The following is a 25,436-nucleotide window of genomic DNA, read 5'->3' as shown; positions in this document are numbered from 1 at the left end:
AGAAGTTAGACGGCTCTCTGTCCTATAACAAAATATCTGAAACACAAAACTGTAAAAGAAGAACGGTGTGTTTTGGCTCCTGGTTTCAGTCCATAGTCAGTTGACCTGGTTGTTTCAGATCTGTGGCAAGATAGGATAATCAGGCCTAGTGGGGTAAGCTACTCACTTCAGGTTGGACAGGAAGCAAACAAGAAACCACAGTCTCGATATACCCTTTAATACACCCCAAAGTGATTTTATTTCCTCCCATTAGGTCTCACTTCTTTCCTTAATATGGATTTCAGTTTTAAATCATAAATACCACATAGCTTTAATAATTTTTCTTTTCTTACTAAGATTTTGTCTTCTTCACATAGTTGTACAAAGGCTTTGCCATTTAACAAAGCAGTTTACGATTATAATGCCTCTTGATCACTGTCACCCTTTTCAACATTCTCACCCTTACCTCCCTCCCAACCTCTTCCTTCACTTTTCTTAATTTGGTAGCATATACTTTGAATTCTTAACTGTATTCTCCCCCATCCCCACTTCTCCATTCATTTACCCTTCTCCCTTAGAAGCCTCATTTGGAGCCTCCCTTCACCTCTCAATAGTTCTATGAACTGAGAATAAACCCGTTAACACATAGGAATTCGAGGAACAATTATCCCAATCATAGCAGAAAGGCTGTTTTTCCCCCAATTAAAGTAGAGGGCATATGCTCCCCTACCTGGCCCATTTTTCTCACTTCTTCATCTCTCCGAATCAGATGTGTGCTCTCTGTATGAAGCTGCCTCCATCTTGAAACCATGAAACCACAGTCATGGAGATTAAAACCAGCACACCCAAGGTATTTGAGTGAAGAGATAGAAAAACAAAACTCAGTCAGAAAGAATGACATTGTTCCATTTGTAAGGAAATGGAAGGACTTGGAAAAAGTTATACTAAGTGAAGTGAGCCAGACCCAAAGAAACATGGACTCTATGGCCTCCCTTATTGGGAATAATTAGTACAGGTTTAGGCAAGCCATAGCAGAGCATCACAAGGCCCAATAGCTATACCCTTAGAAACACATAAGATGATGCTAATTGAAATGAACTCCATGTTATGGAAACAAGTGATATATCACAGTTGTACTTTCAACGTCCTATGTGTATGTGTAGTTTCTATTATTGATAATGTTTTGTATCACCTTCCTATGTTTGTACCTACACTATCTCTGTAATCTTATCTGAGTATATTGGAAACCGTGTTTACTGGTATTGGAAGTAGGAAATTCAAAGGGAATACCAAATTCAAGAGACACAGGGTAAAAAAAGAGAAATAACTACAAAAGCAATACTTGCAAAACTGTTTGGTGTAAGTGAACTGAACACCTGGGGGGGGGAGGGAAAGGGGGGGAGGGAGGGGGGCATGAGGGACAAGGCAACAAACAGTACAAGAAATGTATCCAATGCCCAACGTATGATACTGTAACCTCTCTGTACGTCAGTTTGATAATAAAAATTTGAGAAAAAAAAAAAAAAGAAAGACAAAACTCAGTATCTCACGGCATTGGTGAGGAGCTGAACCAGCACCAGGAAATGTGTAATTATAGACTTTTTGTTATGTTATAAAAATAAATTCTCAGTTGCTTAATATATCCTTAGATATATTGTGAGCACCAGCTAAAATGCATTTCTAATTGATTCCATAACTGAGATCAAAGTTTTATACACTCACTAAAACCAATCTCACAGTGAGTGACTATAAGTTCAATGCTTCCAAAATTCTAAAACCCGGAATTTGAGGAATAAATAAGACTATTTCTATACAATGCTCCCCAGATAAGAACTTGAGTTAAAAGAGAAGGGCAGTATGTGAAGTTGGTCTTTCCATCATTCACACCCTTCTCTAAAGCTTCACTCGCTCTAGAAAACAGATACAGAAATGCCAAACTGTTGCTAGAGAACAACCCTCTTACTCTGATAAATTCTCTACATCTACGTGACTATGAGAATGCCATCCATTTCTTTCTTGCACTTGATTTTCTCAGGAAGACATACCTAAGGTTCTGCCTAGGGCCCTCAATACACACACTGGTTCTTCAGGAGACTGTGCATTGAACATCAGCTATCCTGTAGATCATCAGAGAGAAACTCTTTGATTTGGGACCATAGAAAGCACTGAAATTTTTTACTGGGTCAAAGGGAAATGGTGCATAGGAGAAAGAGAAAATCTGGCACTTAGCAGAAAGATTCACCGCTGACATTTTCATTTGGTTGTTATGGTGAGAAAATTCACAGCCAGTGGCTGTCAAATCTCAACATACAGGAGTTAACATGCTCCAGTAGTTGACAGATGCACTCATTTTTGCCATCATAAAAAAAAGAACAAGATAGGGTAGAAGGTCTAGAGTGTAGGAATGGACCAAATAGAATTCTTTTTGACACTCATGGTTATAAATTTCGAGGCAAATTCACATATTAACTCCTAAAGAAACAAAGTCTACAAAGAATGGAAAAAAGCCAAAAAGAAAAAAAAGTACACTATTCTTTTCACTCCACTTCAACTTCTGCACTTTTGCCAAGTCTTATCAGATGAGTGCTATAAGCAACGTAGTTTATGTAAATAGAATCCATTATGCAAATGATTCCAACTTGCTTGCTACTTGGAAATTTTGTTCTTTTATGTTTAAGAAACATAGCCTTTATCCCCTGGAATAGACAGATTGGTTATGTTTATGTTCTTAAAGCCTTCTGCTACTGTTCTGGGCTTTGAGGAAAAGTCATTTTTTATTTTAAAAAATGTTTTGCCTTGCCTCTCATCCGTTTCTGTAAAAAATAGCCTCTTTTTGTTTAATTCGGTGGTTTGCACACTGGCTTAATGATTGCATTGCTTTAATAGAACCTTAGTGAGAAGGGCCGTACACAGAGATGAATGCGTAGATTATACCCTTGACTCCACAGGGGATCTGTTGTTTTGTTGAGTTAGTATGAAACTGAATAATTCAATTAATTCAGAGATCTCTGTAAGCTTTATTCCCTGTTCTGTTTTAGTCATTATTTCAAAACATGAACGTGATGAAATCCTTGTTTGGCGACATAAATAAGGAGGGAAAAGGTATACATTCTTTTGTTCATATTCTCTACATGCTTGAAAATTGCAAGCCAAATTTTAATGAAACCTAGGAAAGTTTGAATCCCAGTACACATTAACATATTAAATATGCTCTTTCTACTAACATAAACTGGAATTCATAGTTCCATATGTATGTACATGCACAACGCCTGCAAAAAAAATGGAAGGGAGGCATAGTGTCACATAAAGGAAAAACTGTAAGAGAAAATGTCTTTGCTTTAATAAATGAACATTGCAACAAATGAATTATGAATTTAAAACTCTCCTCCCACCCTAAAGAAACACATTTTTCATGTTGATGAGTCATTGTAACAGAACAGCAAGCTCCAAGTCATTTAAAAATAGTGCTGTTTTCATAAAAGAGAACAAAACATACTAAAACTTCCACATGACTGATGATTATTTTGCCACTTCGTGACCAACCCAATCCAAGCAGCCATGATTTAAACTCGTTAACTTTTGGTCTGTCCAAAATCATTTCATCAAAACATCTTTCTTTCAGATACCATTATAAGTACTGCTTGTTGCTTAGGAATGGTATTTGATGACTTGTTCTAATACACTGGTGTTCAAATTAAGAGAATATGTTTTCTGGTGCAGTTCTTTACATGCTCAACAGATATTTACTAACTACCACATAAGTAGCAAAGTATTGTTCCAAGTTCTAGGATTATAATAACAATCAAGAAAATCAAAGATCATGCACTCATGAGACCCATGATATTGTAAGAAGAGACATATAATGAACACACAATAGTGAATGGGATAATCTTGGCCAGTAATAATACTATGAAAACTAGAACAGAAAATCAGATAGAGTGAGCATGGCGTAGGGCAGAACTGGGTGAGAAAAATCTTCTCTGGATAGGAATACTGGACTGAAACATAAATTCTTGGGAGGAGGCGGGGGTGAAAATCTACAGGACCTATAAGAATGGAGGACTGGAATGAAGGTCCTGAAACAGGACTGAGTTTATTTGTTTCAAAAACAAGGAAAAACTGTCACCCCAGGTAAAACCAAAGGGATGGAGGGAATGAAATCGGAAGAGGCAATCAGTGAAGAAAACAAAAGACATATGACTCCACATCTCCTGAGTCTTGGGAAGAGTTTTAGTAATTGTCTCTACTGAGTTGGGAAGTCATTGGAGAGGTTTTATGTCACGTGAATTGCTTTTGTATCCAATACTAATGGGTGGACAAGCAGAGTTTAGGGTTCAAGCATGGAAGCAAAAAGATATTTAGGAGATATCCATACGCTCCAGATGACAAATTACTTTGTCTTGAGCTAATGTTTGAACTGTGGATTTGGTGGAAAGTGTGAAATGCACGATTCTGAGGTATTTTTAAGGTAGAAGTTAGAGGATTGATGATGGATTGGATCAGAGTTTAAGATGAAGGATCCGAGAAGCGTATTCCATAGAGATATTTTCCCCCTAGAGACATGTCCTCTCATGTAATCATGCTGGTTCTTAAAAATAAACCAGATCATAGTTCAAGAAACCAAATGAGTACTGGGCACTTTTTTTTCCTCTCTCTATAAATCTGTTTCTTGCAAAACCATTTATTGTTTTCATTTGGGTCTCAAATGTCCCCCAAAGACCATTTGCTAAAAGTTTACATACCACCCTCTGGCCCCCGCTGGAGCTCACGGGACCTAGCAGAACCTTTAGGCGGTGTGACATATGATATTGGGACTCTGCCCTGCCTCCAGCCTTCACCTTCCTGGGCCACCACAAAATGAGCAACTGTGTTCCACCACATCCTCCCAACCATGGTGTTCTGCCCTTCCACAAGCCCAGCAACCAGAGTCGATCCATCATGAACTGAAACCTCTGAAACCATGAACCAACATCAAATTTTTTCTCCTTTAAATTGATTTCCCTAGGTATCTTGCCCTGGCAAAAGAAAGCCTACATGCTTATCAACTTGGTTACTAAATCTGTGACTAACAAACTCCTCCCCGAGATATCGAAGAGACCACAAATCAGTACACAAAAACTAAGAGCCAATATTAATAATAAAGCAAATGAAAAACCATAGTCTTATCCAATATCACTGTAGGTCCTAATTTGATTTTTTTTTTTGCTTTTGACTAACACTACACCAAACCATAAGATTATTATGGGAGGAAAATGTTGATAAATGTATTTTGACAGATAGGATCTGTAAAAATATATGAAGGGAAAACATATACAAACATAATGAGAAAATCATAACAACTGTGATTTGGAATCAGTAGTTTTGCAACTGTTGAACACCCATGGGCTAAAATTCCACTCTAGACACCACCCCGTTTGTCTTGCTTTTGGGCCAGTTTCAAACACACCAAACACCTGGGTCACAATTCAAAAGTTCTCAGCAATTTACCTCAGACCTAATGAGGGTTTCAGCTTCATCTCTGCTGACCTATGCTGCAAAGGGAAAGAGAAGGGAAAGGAGGGACGAAAGAGAAAGGCTTCGGGTGTGAAATAGGAAAGGACTGCCCGTGCGATATGTGAGGGAAATAAAAGAATGTTGAAAAGCCTGAAATCAAAAACAAGAAATTCACCTATGAAGTTGCCCTACTCCGGCCCTATGCAAGACCAGGAGGAGAGGACACAAGCTCTTCGTCAAGGTCAGCCTTTAAAAACAGGTAGGTACACTTTCTTTCATTTTGTCACAAGAAGGCCAGGGATGGAATTTGACAGGAGCAAGGCCACCTTGCACCTAGTCTAGGTTTCAGAAGGAGGTGTGGGCTTAAGCGGGAGGACTAGCTTTAGACCCAGGGACTGCTTTGAACGTTCCAAGGTAGCAGCTACTGCAGCTCAGAATGAAAAACCAGGCAGCATCTCCAACACCCTTCGTACGCCATCTTCCCCCATTGGTCTCAACTATGGAGGCAAGAAAAATGGCCTCCGACACTCTCCCTCCCTGGAAGTCTCCTGTGTACCTACCTGAGCTCAAAAGAAACATGGGGAGATGAAAACTCTACCACATGATTCCTTTTTAGTACCTTGCTAGGAACATCTTGTTTCCTGCCTTAACTCTTCTGACTTTACTCTTGAAAGTAATTGTCTCTACATTTCCCTCCAGTGCTCATCCCAGTTTCCAATGTCGATGACAATTCTATTTGTGTTTTCAGGTGGTTATGTGGCTCTTTGTTCAGCTAATTTGACTCCCTTTTATCTTTTCTTTTCCTTTTTTCATATAGAGAAAGGTTGTATTCTCCGTTCTTAGGCTAATTTTCAACGGTACTATTGTTCTTCCCTTGTGTTGAATTATTAAAACCCTTGCTGGAATTGCCATGCAGGGTGAGAAATACTAGCGTTAGAAACACAATGCGGCCCACAAATCTAAGGCGGTTTGTGCAAAACAAAGCAGAGCTGGGAGGAAAGGCTGCAGGGGTTGATCCACACTGCAACTACTATTTTTAAAGCAAACAACTGCTGATTGTTTCATTTCTGGATCTTTTTTTCCCCCTGAATTTTAAATATAAAAGGAGTCTAAGCATATGGTAGTCATTAGAGGAGGAAAAGAGAGGAAAGAACCCAGCTCTGTTTCGTGACCTAAAGTAACTACTGCCCCTCCTTTATGTTTTAGCTCACGTTCTTATTTTTGTGGAAATCATCGTAGGGGAGGGCTTGCATGAGGCCACTTGACCTCTACTGAGGTGTGTTTTCAAATGAGCTCATGTGTGATGTCTGAGAAAATATTTCTGGTAATAGGGGTAAATCATTTAACCATGATTAGATGGCAGAATGTGGTAGAGATGATGTAAAGGAAATGAGGTTGCTAGAATGTTATCCAGACCGTGGTGGAGATGAAATTAAACTGACTAATCAGACCATGCAATTACAGAGAAAGGCAACCCTTCAACACAGTGGACAGGAAGGAAGTATATGTCACAGCCAGCCATTTCCAGAAGGTCCAAAGCAATACAAAAAGATTTTCCAGGGGAGAAATGGCTTGAAAACAAACACCAAAGCAGATGGGAGAAAGATACACTTGACAAGTTCACCCAGGAGACATGCAAAAGGATATCTTATTCATGCATAATGTGCATATTTCATTTTTTTCAATACTTCTACAGTTGTCTTCTTGTCTTTTTTAAAATAACTGTCTGTGTCACATGTCATCTATCTTAGCTGGTTAGTTCTTAAAACAGTGATTCCCCCAACCTTTGGAGAATTGTAAATCCCTACTCCTTGTCATTTGACAACTGTCCTACTTCAGTTCCTCCACCCTCACCAAAAACAGTAGGGAACAGATCAGAGAGCTTGGAATGCTATGAACTTTCACTTTATGTAAATTCAAACTATTCTGGTTTAGAAAAATTTTGCCATTCCAACTGGGATAACAGAGTGTGCTTTCCCACTACCTGTTATAAAATTGAGTTTGTAACCCATTGTCCTTTGGGGAAAAGTTGTACAAAATCGAAACTTTCTTCCTGAATTTTAAATATGAAAAGAGTCTAAATGCATTACAGTAGTTGTGAGGGGACAAAAACAGGAAAAATAATCAACCACAATATCTTATTAACTAAAATAACCAATGCTGAGTTTTATTATTGTGCTTGTCCTTGCTTACGCTTTAGCTGTCATTCTTCCACATTCTAAACATCATTCATTCCTTTGAGCTTTCTGTTTAAAAAGAAATTAGCAATATGCAAGTGTCTAGGCAGTAATAAAATTTCCCTTTCCTTATTCCCAAATTCTTCCCTGTCCCAGAACTGTGAGGTGTTAGCATCTCTCCCCCTGTTACTCTCCAACTCACTGTATAGATTTCCTTGTTCTGTTTTAATAAAGGCAAGTCATATTCTTCACACTTTTTAGCAACTCGATTTTTTTTTGTTTTTGTTTTGGGGTGCCAGTACTGGGGCTTGAACTCAGGGCTTGAACATTTTCCCCTCGCTTTTCACTCAAGGCTAGTGCTCTACCACTTGAGCCACTTCACCACTTCCGGCCTTGTAGTGGCTGACTGGAAATAAGAGTCTCACAGGCTTTCTTGCCCAAGCTGGCTTTTAACCTCAATCCTCAGATCTCAGCCTCCTGAGTAGCTAGGATTATAGGCATGAGCCCTGTCACAACTTGAATAAATTTTTAACAGCTGGGATCTCTCTGTGTTTCCCAAGCTGGCCTGTATCTCCTGGGACCAAGCAATCCAGCTGCCTCAAAATGCTGAGGAGGTAGTCACACCCTTGGAAGACCTGACTTGGTTTTCTTCCTTTCCTTTCACCTCAAAAATATTTTTTTTAGAAATAATTCTGTGCTAAAATTTGTTCTGTTTTGAGATAGAGTCTTGCAATAAAGTTCAGACTGCCCGTGAACTCAAGAGCTTCCTGGTTTATCTTCTCAAGGGCTGGGATTGTAGATGTGAACCATCATACTTAACCTTGCGAGGTGATTCTTTTCACTGACTATGTAATATTCTATTACATTAAAAATCAGATTGTATTTCAACCTCAGCCCCATTGTTAGGAACCTATATGATTCCTGATGTCAGTGTGTCTGTCATACAGACATCTTCTCCAGAAGAAAAAAAAAATGTTTTTAGGATAATACAACAAATGATGATATAGAATCCACTTTAATCCCTGTGGTATGTAAAAATTATAACTAATGTCTAAAGGTTAAATAAGTAAATAACATCTTTGTGGACAGCTCTATAAGACAGATAACTATAAATGAATGTGTGGATTAAATAGTGTCATTTAAATTATAATGAGAACTGCCACATTACCTTCCAAAATGAATGGTATATACATAGATGATGTATTTACCCTTCTTGTAGTTTTGTTATAATTGGCACATAGTTTAAAAAAAATAAATCATTTTTCTATTGGTAGGATTTTTTTATGTAAGGACTTCTAATTTTTCATCAATATGAAGACTAGGATGTGTTGAAATGTGGGCATGTGGATTTTCAGTGTTTTTTATGATGCTTTATTAGTATGGTTTGTCATTTATGCCTGTGATTATATTCCATCCCAGTTTTTTACATTCTTGTAATACTAAACATAATAAGTAAACTATGAGGTTCAAATACTTTTCTAGTATGTGTGTCTTCTGAATTTCTGCTTTGGTATATTTTTAGCCATAAGGTCTTTCTGCCCATTTATTAAGACCATAAATTCTATAACCAAACTTTTAACTAATTGCTTCTATGGAAAAACAGTATGAAGGTGGCTCAGAAATTAAAAACTAAAGCTGTCATATGATCCAGAATTCCTGACTTCATAGTATATATCCAAGGGAAATGAAAGATCTCTAAAAGACATTTGTGACCACAGATGATAGAAACCATGCAGTCCATGTTTATTTTCTACAAGTGAACACACTGAATATTATTATTGTTTGTTTTTGTTTTGGGCCTGGTCCTTGAACTCACGGCCTGAGCACTGTCCCTGGCTTCTTTTTGCTCAAAGATAGCACTCTGCCACTTGAGCCACAGCGCTACTTCTGGCCGTTTTCTATATATGTGGTGCTAAGGAATTGAACCCAGGGCTTCATGTATACCAGGCAAGCACTCTTGCCACTAGGCCATATTCCCAGCCCACACACTGAATATTAAAAGACAAAAAATACACCAGGACATGATAATTATACAGGTATATAGATGTTCACACAGCAGTAAGACCAAAGGAAGATATTCTTAGGAGAGAACCACAAAGGCTCAATAGCTATGTGCATATGATCATATAAAACAATACTTACCAAAATGAGCTCCAAGAAATGAAAACTATTTTTTTCTTTGTTGTTGTTTTTGTTTTCTTATCTTTTTGTCTTATCTGTTTAGGGGAGGGCAAGGAGGCACAGAAACGGTGGGGCAAAGGGTAAACCAATGAAGCAGTGATACTCTCTAGACTCTGTTGGAAATGAGCTAAACAATTTGTGGATGGGGAAAGGAGTGGAAAAATGAGAGTGAGGGAAGAGGTGACACTGTTCAAAAAGAAATGTATCCATTACCTGACCTATGCAACCGTAATCCTTCTGTATATCACCTTTACAAGATAGAACTATAGATGTTTGTGTTCAATTCAACATCATCTCCAACAACCAAACTTGGGAAATAACGTACATGCCCATGAAAAGATGAATGGATAAAGTGTCACACACACACACAAATACCCACATCTACACATATGTATATATAGAATACCATGTGGCCATCAAACAAAGGAAATCTTGCCATTTGTGGCAACATACGCATCTATACGATTATGCTAAATGAAATGAGCTAGACACAAAAAGACAATCATATGGTTTGATTTATATATGAAATCTTAAAAAATCAAACTCACAAAAACAAAGAGTAGAAGCCTGGGTGCTAGAGGCTCAGATATCAGGGACGGGGAGATGTTGGTCAGAGGCACAAGCATTTCGTGGTAAGATGCATATGTTCTGGGGAGATGCGTGGATGGTGGTGGCTGTGTTAATTAGCCTGTGATGATCATTGCACGATGGGCAGTATAGGAACTCACCAGGCTGTACAGCTTTCATATATACAGTCATTTTACCTGTTAAATATTTCTAAATAAAGAGAAAGCAGCTTTATAACTTTCACGATATGCTTCTAAATTCTTGTCTCCAGGCTGCTCTTCTCATTTTCACTTTGGCTATGCCTTCATTCGTTGTTACGGCACAATATTAATATAGTAATAACAATGAATGATACTTGAGATGTTTATCCCAGCCACATTTAACATTTTGCAGATAAGTAAACTAAGCCCTTTGTCAAGTAAAATTGATAGGTCTCTTTCTTAGAATCTCCACTCTCACGTTAAAACAGAGAAAGACAATCTATTTTTTTTTTTACAGTTATAGTATGGCTATAATTCACGTCCTCTACTTGCCACTAGTTGTCTTGATAAAACTCTCAGGGTTTTGTCTTGGTATGTAACATGACTTTTGTAATGAACTGACTTTCCAAAACCAATTTGGAGCTCTTGTAGAACATGACCAAGCTGTGTTTCTTCTTAGTTCCTGCATCTCCCAAAACTCAATAAATACATACAAGGCTTTCTGTAGCATCTCACTGACTCCCAAGTCCACGTGACAAAAACTACAAGCTTGTCAGTGCCCATAAGGCCCATAAGGTATCTCTGCCTTCATGGAACCTACACTCTTCAGAAGAATTAGACTCCCCAAGTAAATAGTAACTACTGATTATAAGAAGGAGGGGGGGAGGCTTTCCTAGAGCATTTGATCCATGCATAGGTGAAGGGGGCAGGCAGTGAGCCATTGGCTAAAGCACTTGCTGTATTCTGCAAACTAATCTTTCAAACGGTCATCATATGCCTCCAAAGAAAGGTGGAGAGAGTAGGGGTAGCAGAGTGGGAAGGGGTGGAGAAAGGGGAAATGACAGCAGTAATGCATAAAGCAGTCTCTGAAGGTCAGTATGAGAATCCTACCTTCTGAGAAAGTTGTGGAGATAAAACCCTTTGCTCAAGCCCCACTCTTCCTGTACTTCCATCTCTGTTACCATGACAGCATACATCCAAAGCAAATAACCAATGTATGTTTGCTTTGTCCACAGTATGGAGGGGAAGGGATAAGTCTAAGGAAAAACCCTACTTCCGTCCACATAGAGAATTCTAGTAATGCTCATGCTCTTGTCATTGATGCATAGGCTCTGTACATAGCATGACACCTGAGCACTGAGCACTGAGCACATCTCAGGTACATGCAGAAGCTGCTGAGATGCTGTTATCCCCAGGGTACCAAGCTCCAGCACCAATCAACCAAAGAATGTAAATTACCTATTGTATATTCATTACCTGGTAGTGCTCTGTGTTTATATTAGAAAGAAACTTACCTCATTACTTTTATTCTATAAAGAACCTAGAGGAAGGCTAACATCATGGCTCTGGTTGATTCAAATGTCCTCTTTTTAAAGACCTGCCTTCTTCTGTAGGGATAGAAGGATGCGGATTTCATTTCTTCTTTTTTTAATAATGGCATTCATATATTGAAGTGCAAATTGAAGTGACCTTTCAGTATGAGGTTCTAATGTTCATAACACTCGTGGTGTACCCCTTATTGTGAACATCGAGACAATTTTCGTTACCCTTCTTCTTTTTTTTTTTTTTTAGCTGTAACGAAGCCCTTTCTTTCAGCAGGAAGATGGATGGAAACCCATCCTCCCAGATGCAGCTTGCCATCAGGCAGGCTGATCTCATTGGAGTGGCATCTTCAGTCCCCAGCGGGGTGCTCGGTGTCAGAAGCTCCAGGCTTGATCAGCATCCTACACATTTCCTTGACAGATGGGTATCCTTGGCACCTCAGCTAGTAAGCAACAGCGCCAATGACCACAATGGCTTCCTCATCTCCCCTGCCAAGCTATAAGAAAGAAATTCCTCTCTTAAAAAAAATGTATGGAAACATTATTTCCTCTTTCTTTTGCTGTTCTAAATTAGACCCTCAAGAGGTCTTATTCAAGTTTTGAAACCTTCGCCATGTGTGATCTTGGTAAGTGTGTGCCAAACTTCAACACGAAGGAAAACCAGTGTCAGGTTTGTAAGTTCTGATGATTCCCAGGGCGGAATGGACACCACCCCTCACCAGGCTGGGAAGAAGTTCTGGCAACGACTCTTGGGGTTCCAGGTAAAGATGCTATGCAGAAAAGATCTATCAGCATCGCCTTCCACAGAGGTGTCCTCCTTCACCAGGGAAGAACCAGGGAGGCAGGGGATGACTCCAGTGCTAACAGCTAGTATGACCTGAAGAAAAATAAGGCCAGTTATTGCCCGTGAGAGTCCAGAGCTTCTTTACCTTAGCTCCTCGTCTGTACAATGTGACACTATATCTCTCCGACGTATAATGACACTCAGAATGGATGCTCATAGGCCTTGGGATACAGGAAGCACCCACAAATGGTGTTTCTTTCTTTCACCCAGAACATAAGAAAGCTTTTTGTGTCAGATAAAACCAGCAGCCTGTTCTCGTTATGAAATACAATGGATCTCATCATGTCTTCGAGAACATACGTGATGTGAGGTAACAGGTGAATGTACAGGTCAGATTGACCTAAACTGGCCAAGAGCTTGCTATGCGAGTGTTTATTTCCACCCAACTGTTCACATTCCAAAGTGAGATCTTATTATCAGCTCTGATGTGTAGATTAAAAAACTGAATGGCTGACCCCACTTATTCTACATTTACTAGAACTCCGTCTTCAGTAGTCTGCACCCTTCAGTATGTTTCACAGAGCACTGCTTGCTCTCTCATCTCCATTTCACTCTTCCCTTCATTTGCTACCTCATATTGGTGTTCATTTGTCTCTTGCATAGAATTCAACTAGTATCCATAGCACATCTTAAAAAAAAAAATTGTTGCTTTCCTTGAAGGAAAGCCATGTCAGCCACAATCAAAAGCCTCATCAATGCTCAAAAGACAATGAGCACACCAAGTCTGTTATTATCTTCACTAAGGTTTCAGGGGACTAAGGATATTAAGAATTAAAGGAAACAGATTATAGTGACTTCATCAATCTTTTGCCTCTCAACTGTTAATAAAGTATATGGAAACCTATCCTTACAAAGTCATTTTCCTTGTGTGGATTATTGAAGTGATCCAAATATCAAAAATCAATGGTACATTTGTCCATACTTTCAAAATATTTGATTTGTTAGTTCCTTTTCACACTTAGTGCAAGATGTTTGGCAGGGTAATTGATTACCTTAAATTATCACTTGAAAAAATACAGACTGACAGAAATTTACTTTGTGGGCTCTTAAAATATTCTTGTCATAATCTTTTCTGTTAAAAAAAAAAAAAGAAAATCCTACAGTGAACAATAAATAACCTCACCTTCAACATGAAACCGTGCTTTTGTTGTAAAAAGAACTTCTATAAGCTTCTAGAATAAGGTTGTGATATCAGAAGAGGCAAAAAAAAATGTCAAAAAGAAAATATTTCATGAGCAAAACCCACATGCCACCTAAACACCCAGAAAATATTACAAAGCTTAACCCAACACCTTGTTAGACATGTTATGAAGAGGCACCATTCCTGGGGGGGTGGGGTAGGGGAAGGGAATTCTACTCTGAGGCCTCTTTAGTACGTCCAATTATTTAGGTCACAAGAAAAATGTGGGGAAATACTTAGAAGAATAGAGCCCAATCCCAAGAAGTTATTGCTTTGCCAAAGTAGGGCAACTCTAAGAACTATCCTTCAATACCACAAAATGCAACCCAAATTTAAACCAGGCACTGATCGCTCTCCCCTGTAATCCTAGCTTTTCAGGAAGTTGAGATCTAAGGATTGAAGTTTAAAGCCCGCCTGGTCAGGAGAATCCATGAGACTCTTCTTTCCAATTAACCACCAAAAAGCTGAACGCATAACTGTGGCTAAGTGATGGAGTGCTAGCCTTGATTGAACACAAAAGCTCAGGGACAGAGTCCACGTTCTGAGTTCAAGCACACACACACACACACACACACACACACACACACACACACACACACACACTACATAGTGGCACAGTACTTCAAAATTATGCCAAACTAATTGTTTAGTATTCATCTTTCAATCAAACAGGTGGATGAAAAAAAAAGCTGTTGTATCACCTTGCCTGTTTGGCCTCATTCCCTGGAATACTACAAGCCCCTTTCTAAATATGCTGGATAGGAACCGTCTGAGCTATGTGGACCCATAACAGTTGCTTCAAGCTTTGAACCATGTCAAAAATCATATTCAAATAAAATTAGGACACAAAGTTGGAGTTTCATACTCTAAGCCAATCAGGTCTTATCATAACCTTCATAATACTATTCCCTCATCTGGAATATAGAGATCCTACAAAGTTCACCTGAAAATGTAATTTTCTCCACAAAGTCTTTCTGTAGCACCTGGTACCATTTCTTTCTCACATAATGAGTCATTTGTAATGGTCAATAACTACTATAGACTCCAAGTCACTACTCATTAATTGAACAAATATTTAATTACACCTACATAGCCACAGTGCTCAATACAGGAGATACAAACATAAATTCTGCCCGACACGCCATTGAGATTTTCAACTTTAAGAGAACCAAAAAGATTCTTCATTATACTGCAATTGTGAACTACATAGGTCTGGAGGAAGAGGATGGGTTTGCAGAGCATATTGTGGAACTCATATGGTGAGCACCAACTCAGCATCAAGAAAATCTAATGGATAGACTACTTCAGTTTGCACTCACACAGAAATGTAAATTGTCAGTTAGGAATTCACATACTCTTTCAAATTGCCCAGAAAAATGGGAAGTTTATTATAGGCCAAAGCATCCCTTAATTTCTGTCGGTTTCCCTACTTATTCTGAATATTTGACATATAAAGTAAATGTGCTAAAACTCTTAATGAGACATTAATTCACTTGTGTTTCTAGTAAGTTTCTGGAAGGGAAAGCCTTGGAGTTAGAAGTTGCAGACTAATCGGATTTCAGGCCAGCCTGAAAAATGTTTTGCTTATGTGTGGATTCACCTATACGTTTTAATTTTTAAACCATAGTCATTGTTTCAGGTTAGATTTCTGCACTGCCTTGGAAAAGTCACACAATCTGGTTTTTTAAAAAAATGTACAATTTTCTTCTGGAGGAAGTAAGATCAGCATGGTCTACCTGGAAGACTTCACCCACCTGTACTTCCTACTCAGCCTTAGCATGTACTGAGTTTGAACATTAAGATCTTAGTAAAAACCAAGAATGGTGGTGCACACTTGTCAATTGCAAATTCTCCGCCAGCCTAGACAAAGATAGTGACTCCTATTACAAAGAAAGGGATGCCCAAAAGTGGGGCTGCTGGGTCATAGAGGAGCTCTATGTTTAGCCTTCTGAGAAATCTCCATACCACTTGCCAGAGTGGCTGAACCACTTTACATTCCCACCAACAATGAAGTAGGGTTCCCTTTTGGCCACATCCCCTCCAACATTTGTTATTGTTAGTTTTCTTGATATAGGACATTCTTACTGGGGTGAGATGTAATCTCAATGTTGTTTTGATTTGCATTTCTTTTATGGCCAGTGATGTAGAGTACTTTTTCATATGTCTCTTGGCCATTCTCATTTCCTCATCAGAGAAGTCTCTTTTTAAGTCTTTAGCCCACTTGTTGAGGGGGCTGTTGGTTCTTTGCGGTTTTGTTTTGGAGGAATGTAATTTTTTTAGTTCTGCATATATTTTAGATATGAGGCCTTTGTCCGTTGTAAGGCCAATAAAGATCTTTTCCCAATCTGTGGGCTTTCTGTTTATCTTGTGAGCTATGTCCTTTGCCCTGCAGCAGCACTGCAGTTTGATGCAGTCCCGTTTGTCCATCCTTTCTTTGATTTGTAGCATCTCTGGGTCTTTGTTAAGGAAGTTCTGTCAAGACCACAGCAAGAACACACTAAAGCCACCAGCACAACAATGTTCATCGCAGCACAATTTGTCATAGCTAAAATATGGAACCAACTCAGATGCCCCTCAGTAGACAAATGGATCAGGAAAATGTGGTACATATACACAATGGAATTTTATCCCTCTATCAGAAAGAATGGCATTGCCCCATTCGTAAGGAAATGGAAGGACTTGGAAAAAATTATAAGTGAGCCAGACCCAAAGAAACATGGACTCTATGGTCTCCCTCATAGGGAATAATTAGCACAGGTTTAGGCTAGTCACAGCAAAGGATCACAAGAGCCCAATAGCTATGCCCTTATGAATGCATAAGATGATGCTAAGTAAAATGAACTCCATGTTTTGGAAATGACTGTTATATCACTGTTGTAATTACTTTCCACATGCCATGTGAAACAGTAGCTTCTATTGTTGATGATCCTCTTGTATCCCCTTCCTGTGGTTGTACCTGCACTATCACTGTATCTTATCTGAGTACATTGGAAACTGTGTATACTGGTATTAGAACTAGGAAAGTGGAAGGGAATACCAAAATCAAGAGACACAGGATAAAAAGACAAACGACTACAAAAGCAATGCTTGCAAAACTGTTTGGTGTAAATGAACTAAGCAACTCATGGGTGGGGAAGGATAGGGGGAGGGGGGAATGAGGGAGGAGGTAATAAACACTACAAGAAATGTATCCAATGCCTAACGTATGAAACTGTAACCTCTCTGTTCATCAGTTTGACAATAAAAAAAGAATTAATTAAAAAAAAGAAAGAGAAAGAAAAGGAATGGACAGAGACAAAAAGTGACAAAACAAAAGGATAAGGGTGTCGTTCAAGTAAGTGGTAGGTTACTTGGATAACAAGAGGGTGGCCCTGGGTTCAATCTCTTAATATTGGGAGAGAAAACTTACTAAAATATTTCTTATCTCCAAGTTTCCATGTTCCCTTGAATAGATAATATGAACTCTACATGCCCTTCATCCTTTACCCCACATCTAAGGGCACTGTGATGTGCTTATTTATTATTCACTGGAGAAGAATGTGGTCTACTTATGTGAGAATAAAGAGACCTATGGCTTAAGAACAAATTGTTTCTTATTTTATTCTCCAACTGAGAACTGACTTGTATTCTCGGAGAGGTGGGAGGAAAGGGAGGAAGGAAGGAAAAAAATACAGCAACACGTGCCTAATTCTATTCCTAGCTACTGTTGCCCTGGATGCAGGACTTCATCTTGGGGCTGAGACATGTAGAATTTGCTGAGCTTTCTTATGTGGCCTTTTATCATTATGAAAAAGTATATTAACGCACAAGAGTCATCCTTCAATCCTCAAGGAATCATGTCACCCACTAAACTACAATGACAGGAGGATGTTTCTCCAATAAAGCTAAGGTTCTCTAATTCATCACTATCACCACAAAACTAATCCCCTGTTGAATAAGGAAGCAGATAACAAACTAGCAGCCAAAAGAACTAGGAAGGCATGCATTTCTCTGGGCTTTAGGCTCTGCATCCATCAAATGAAAACAATTGAATGGGTCCTGGGGTTCCTTCCAGCTGTGAGGCTCAATGATTTGTTCAAGGCACTGTGTGAGATGCTAAAGACTTAAAGAAATACAAGCACTTCTCCATCCTTCCAGAGTTCAGTAAGGAAGGAAGGTTCATAAAGAAAAGTAACAAAAGGCATTCCAAGCCACTTCTATTCTATGCCCATTAAGGATATCGAAGTATGAAATTTCAAAGGAAGAGGTCATTTCTAAGAGTGGGAATAAAGCAAAGTCCATCATGGGGCTGAGATTTAGGCTGGGCATTAAAAGATGGCTGGATAGAAACCAGCGCAAATAGAAGAGGCGTGCTAGTGGAATTCCATCATGAAGAATCACAGTGTATCACTTCCTTGCTAATACTGTGGCAATGGAACATAGCATGTTGCTCATGAACATCTTAGTCTTGTCTCCACGTCCTCTTCCCATGCTGCCAATCCTTCTGAAAGATAATAAGACCATCAGAATACCCCCACGTTGAAGCTTTTGGTGGCCTTTGCCTATAAGATATCATCTAAATGAACATAGCTGGTCCTTGGAATCCTATTTCTTGGATCTCTCTGACTTATTCTTATATTCTAACAACATATAAACACCTACCTCCCTGAGCAAGGTATATATGGTAAAAACATTCAGCACAAATTACTTACCAAGACTGTCCAAACCTTTTAGATAATTCCTTTAGCCTCAATCTGTGGCTAATTCCCACCTGTCCATTAAGGCTCCTCACACTCTCTCTTGCATTGCAAACCTTGCCTTTATTATACTTGCAATCCCCTTGCTCAGTGTCTTCCTTCTCTAAATAGTAAATAAATTGATTTTATTTGCCTCTGTATATCTAGTACCTATTAAAATGTCTAGTGCACAGCTTGTCTCCCAAGAAATATGTATTGGATAAATGGGTAAGTTAGAAAAAAATATGTAAAAGAAACAAAGAAACAGTAGCACAAGAACCACACATGATACCCAGCCTCTGAGTTCAAGATAGGCAGAAATATCGAAAATTGGCACTCCCTAACTATAGCATGTACATTAGATATACATACCCCCATCCGTAGTCTAAGATCCAGAAGCCAGGCACAATATCCCACAGCATGCTTGTTCTCCCACAGAATTATAGTTGACCTACTTGAGCATTTGAACATGTATTGTCTTTAGCTTCCAACTTCAACTTTACATGTTGCTACAGAAAAGCAAAATTCACATTGACTCCCACCATAAAGAACTTGAGCCTTCTGCTCCAGTCTTCTTAATGGAAAACAGGCTGAGACAAATAACTTATAATTATGGCAAGGGGCACTGAAGATGAGCTAAGAATTCGCTGTTGTGAATGCTAGTGCATCTTTTTACTTACACCATGAGTTCATGTCACTTCTGCTTTCCAATGAAACAAGAATATGTTCCAGGTGATGGTTACTTATGGGGAGAGCACCCATAGACCCTGAGTGGTTTCAGCTTGCTGGCTTGAAATGATTTTGACTTTTGTTTGTTCCTTCCCTTGATGGCACTGGAATACAGGCTTGAAATTCCCTCTAATGCCAAGCAGCTGTTACTTTGGTATGTTTCAATTAAAACTGGATGCTGCTCCCCCAGCTGCCCCGCCAGGAGGCTCTTCAGAAGATGTCACTGCGCATCAGCGCCAAGCCCTGAAAATGGCATTTCACATGGGAGGGAGGGAGTTACGGAGGGTTGGGGAGATCGAAGCAACTCTGACATTTATTACATTGCAGCACCACGTTTGGCTGTCAGCATACTAAATTGTGCTCACTCGTGTAACTTGAAATCCAACCCTTAAAGGTAAGGCATCTTAGAAATCACAGACACGATCACTCTGCATAGTGAGAACAGAGCTGCAGTCTTAGTAACCTGCCATTGTGGTCTGTCTGAGCTCCCTTAGCAAGGCATGCAGCATGGCCTAACACCTTGACTTATACTCGGCTGTCCACCTCAGCACTCTGCTACTACCTCATGAGCTCCCACCTGGCTCTCTCCCCTTCCCCCCACATCGCTCGTCCTCTTTAGCCAGAAATTGTGCTCTGATCTTTGGAAGTGTTCTTTATATCATCTCGAGAGAAAAAAAAAAAAGACAGAAGCAACCACAATGGTAATTCTCACACGAATGATTTTTGGTTGTTGCCAGTGAACTTGAATCTTTAGCTCTGTGAAGTATCAACTAAGAAAATGTGGCTGTATGGGGCTGTATGGGGCTGGGAATTTGGCCTAGTGGCAACAGTGCTCACCTCTTATACAGGAAGTCCTAGGTTCGATTCCTCAGTACCACATACATAGAAAAGGCCAGAGGTGGCACTGTGGCTCAAGTTGGCAGAGTGCTAGCCTTGAGCAAAAAGAAGCCAGGGACAGTGCTCAGGCCCTGAGTTCAAGCCCCAGAACTGGCCAAAAAAAAAAAAAAAGAATAAAGTGTGGCTATAAAGTATTTCACTAATCTAGGTATGCTGACACATGCCTGCAATCTCAGCACTAGGAAGCTGAGGTTGCCAAATCACAAGTTTGCGGCCAACTTGTGGTACCTAGTGAGTATGTATTCGTGTATATAAAAGTTACATAGACCCTATCTAAAAAAAGAAAGAAAGAAAGAGAGAGAGAAAGAGAGGGAGGGAAGGAGGGAGGGAGGGAGGGAGGGAGGGAAAAGGGAAAGAAAGAAGGAAGAGAGAGGAAGGAAGATAAGAAGGAAGAAAGGGAAGGAGGGAAGGAAGAAGAAAGAAAGGAAGAAAGAAAGCAAGCAAGAAAGAAAGAAAGAAAGAAAGAAAGAAAGAAAGAAAGAAAGAAAGAAAGAAAGAAAGAAAGAAGGAAGGAAGGAAGGAAGGAAGGAAGGAAGGAAGGAAGGAAGGAAGGAAGGAAGGAAGGAAGAGGGAAAGAAACAAAGATCTTCTAAATGTCCTTTTTTGCTTCATCCTGTCTTCTGTCTTGGTTGCTTTCTGGAACTCAGCTGACACTTTGTCACTGAGGAAGTCATAATATTTGGACAGATGATGAGACTAAAGACATTCCCACCCTTCCCCCAACCCCTAGCTATGGAATGTGTGTAATAGTCAGGGTAAAATAACTGCAACAAATAAGCCACAAGATAAATAGTAACTCTAACCTAAGTTTATTTCTTCCTTACTTCATAGTACTGAACAAAGAATAAATCAGAAAACTATCCCTTGTCTAAGTAGTTACATAGAGACCACAGGGATGGAGGGGAAAGGGAGTTTTGCCTTCTCATCATGTAACTTCTGACCTGCCCCAGGTTGTCTGCATTCCAGCCTGCCAGAAGCACCAAGAAACACAGAGAACAGGGAGACTTAATGCAACCAAGAGTGGAGCAGAATTCCATTCTCAGTCACAATCCACCAGCGATCTAAGACAAAGGAACTATGCCACAGGAGCACTGTAGATTCTGCTTTAGCCCCTGGGATAAGTCTAGATGGCCAAAAAAGAAAAATTCCAAGAATAAGTAACCGCCTTGACTTAGTCTTATCTATATACTCAAATGCCTCCCTGGTTAAGAAAAGACAGTCTGAGACACATGGCATCTTTCAAGCCAATTAAGAATTTCTAAAAACTAAAGATGTAGCTATTATTAAGTTAATAAATGAGCAAGGTCAACAATAAGCCAAGTATTTATGGTGAACTGTACAGTCCATCATACTACATGATTGCTCTACTTTTTTTTTAACTAAAAGCTTCACATGTGCACATAGGTAATCATTTTAAGTCAAAATGTTCAGAGTTCAGCTTTTAAACTGAATTGCATATTCAGTGAATAGTTGAAACAACCCTAGGCGATGGTGTGGACATGTCCTTGGGAGCTTCTCTTTTTCACTGAAGCTTGGTCTCTTTCAGAGCACACATAGGTGAAGCACGATCCTTCCACTCCTATCAAGCCCCCTGTTTGGCAGGCAGGGAATCAAGCTCTGAAGCATGTATACCTTGGTGAATTAAGAGAGTTGAGTTCCAAACCAGGCTCTGTGGCAGGCTGCTTTCGGGTCGGTCACTTCAAATGTTGCAGACCATCCAGTGTTGAGATGAGTTCCTTCTGAGCATTGGGGTGTTCTGAAGATGAGCTCAAAGGAGTTCACAGAGATGTACAATAAATAGCACTGTCATGGCTTGACAGAGCTCCTCACCTCCCGCCATGTCCCTCTGCTGCTCTGCAATGCCAGCGTGGGCTGCAGAACAAGGAGAATCTCCATGCGTTGCTCCTAGGAGTCCAGTTTTTGAATCCAGATTTATGCCTTTCCAGCCTCTGCTTTTGGGAAATGCTGCCTGGGAAGGCAGGATCAAGACTGCTCAGAAATACAAGCCGAGGTATTATCCTAGCAACTCCCCAAAGCAATTGTACAACATTGTTTGCCTAAGCCTTAAGTGCTGATGCCTGGCTGTGTACAATGCGTAGTTCAAAGGGCTGTTCATTACCATAATGGGATATAAGCCTTTGCTGTTGGCTGTGGAATAATGAAGATAATTCCTGTGGATTGTTCCTTCAATCTGTGTTTATTTAGGTTAAAGAACTTTGTGGCATCGCTGTGCTCTTTTGTTTTCATGTTTTTTTTTTTTTTTTTTTTGGAAAAGCTCTCCTCTTTAGGATCAGTTCTAAAATAATATTCAAGGAGATAGGAGAAACACTTGGGCTCGTTCGCAAAGGTCAAAAACAACAAATCAAACAAAGGTTGGACAAATGGGATTGCATCAAACTGCAGAGCTTCTGCACAGCAAAGAATATAGCTTGCATGATAAACAGAAAGCCCTCAGATTGGGAGATCTTCACTGGCCATACAATAGACAAGGGACTCATATCCAAAATATACTTATAATGCAAAAATTTAACATCCCTCATGACAAATCCTCAAAGAACCAATCTCTCCATTAATAAGCGGGCCAAAGACTTAAAAGAGAGAATTCGCTGAAGAGGAAATGAGAATGGTCAAGAGGCACATGAAGAAGTGCTCAACATCACTGGCCATCAAAGAAATGCAAACCAAAACAACACTGAGATTCTACTTCACCCCAGTAAGAATGTCCATTATCAAGAAAACTAATGACAACAGATACCGGTGGGGATGTGGCTATACTAAAGCTACCAGCACAACCATGTTCATTGTAGAATTATTTACCATAGCTAAAATATGGAACGAGAGGCCGGGAATATGGCCTAATGATAGAGTGCTTGTCTCGTATAAATAAGCTCTGTGTACGATTCCTTAGTATCACATATATTAGAAAAAGCCAGAAGTGGCGCTGTGGCTCAAGTGGTAGAGTGCTAGCCTTGAGCAAAAAGAAGCCAGGGACAGTGCTCAGGCCCTGAGTTCAAGCCCCAGGACTAGCAAAAAAAAAAAAAAGAGCTCAAAGATAGAACCCAGGACTTCCGGGAAGATGGCAGAGGAGCAGCAGAGCCCTAGCTGAGCTCCCTCTGACATCGCAGTTTTCTCACCCCATAGAAACTTTTACTCCTAGAAAGACAGCCCGAGTGAGTTCTCACAGTACAGGGATTCTGGCCAGGAAGGAAAAATCCACTTTGCTCGTCTGAAAACGCAAATTTGAGCTCCAGGAGGCATCCTGCCACCACGCCAGTGCCAGCGCCAGCACAGCACCCGGCACAGCGACCTGCACTCCACGTGGCTAAAGCACACAGCATAGAGACCAGGGAGAAATCCTCCAGACAGCGGCTGAGCACGGACGACCTGAAATCGCAGAGAAAGCATGAGTACCCCATGAAAGACATTCTCACTCGCGCCCACAGAGCAGCTTCTGGAAGGTAGCCCTTCCCCCACCACCAGAGCAAAGCACCATCTTGGCCACTGGCATAGGGTCAGACCAGATTGGATCTAAAGTGGGCCTGGGGAAAGTGAAGACAAAGGAGCCATCTTTGAAAAGGGCAAGAGGGCCCGACCAGTGAGAGGCAGCTCTGCCCAGGAGAATGCCCCTGCCCAGGCCGGAGGCGCGCCCTGGCCTGTGGCTTAGCCAGAGGTGCCCCGCCCTGCCCGCCGGAATTTCTAAATTTAAAGCGAAAGTGGCGAGCAGCTACCGGCAGCACGGAAACACCAGACGGGGGAACAAACGGTTTCTGAGACAGTTAAACAGTCCCATCACAGAGGAAGCCCAATTCCCAGCCCAAAACAGAGCTGCATTCCATAGCCAGCTCCGCCAAGGAGGCCACCCCACCCAGGAGGGAGGAGCCTCCCCCAGGCAAGCGACTCTCAGCTGGGTAAACCAGGCCAGAGGCGCCCCGCCCAGCTGAGTCCACAGCCTATTCAAGGCCAGGCATTAAAGGCCACGGCCCTACAGCAGACAGAAGAGCCACGGTTCCCGAGACTGCTCATGTCCCCATCTACAGAGGATGCCCAAGGCCTACCTGCAAGCTGTGTGAACCACAGAGACCCAGGATTGCACCAACAGGGGAAGAGGGTCAGAACAGATCCATCCCCTGGAAACTGAAAGCAAGTCAAACCAGCCAATCAGCAAAATAGACTGCAGACCATCGCAAGGAAACCAGAGACTGGGGAAAAACCACCCAAACAAGGAGGACTCCATTTTTTTTTCTCTTTTCAAACATTTTTTAAACTTTTTTTAAAAAATTTTAATATTTTCACTTCTGAAAGATAGCACCCAGACCCAGAGTTCAAGCCTTAAAATATGGAACTAACCCATATGCCCCTCGGTAGATGAATGGATCAAGAAATTGTGGTACATATACACAATGAAATTCTATGCTTATATCAGAAAGAATGACATTGCTCCATTCGTAAGAAGATGGAAAGACTTGAGAAAAAAATCATAGTAAGTGAAGTGAAACAGACCCAAAGAAACATGGACTCTATGGTTTTCCTCATTGGTAATAATTAGTATATGTCTAGACCTAGGACAGTTCTAACAGAAGATCACAATAGCTCAAAGGCTATGTACAAATGATCACATAAGATGCTGTTAAGCGACATGACCTCTAAAATATGGAAACAAGCAGTTTTTCATTGATGTTATGTTTAATACATTATGTGAAATTATTTCTTTTTTCTTCTGTTTATCTTCTCTATTACTTAGCCCCTGTTGTCACTTTATTTGATTCTGGTACCCTGGGTATTACATACATACATACATACATGCATATATATATATATATATATATATATATATATATATATATATATATTCCCCTTCCTTTCCATAATATCAAAATGGTAAGACAAAGAGTAAAAGGCCAACCAGGCAACAGCAATACTTACAAGACAATATATTGTAAACTAACTGTACAACTCAGGGAGAGGAATTTTGGAGGAGAGAAGGTGGGACAAAAATGAAGGAAGAGTTAACAGGATTGACAAGAAATGTACTCACTACCTAACACATGTAACTGTAACTGCACACATCTTGACAATAAAAATTAAAATTTTAAAGCAAAAAAATAAAACAACCCCAAACTAACAAAAGTAATTCATGAAATCCTTAACACTG

This window comes from Perognathus longimembris, chromosome 16 (assembly GCF_023159225.1).
Source record: "Perognathus longimembris pacificus isolate PPM17 chromosome 16, ASM2315922v1, whole genome shotgun sequence".
NCBI classification, from domain to species: domain Eukaryota; kingdom Metazoa; phylum Chordata; class Mammalia; order Rodentia; family Heteromyidae; genus Perognathus; species Perognathus longimembris.
Note: the sequence above shows the minus strand (reverse complement) of the source record.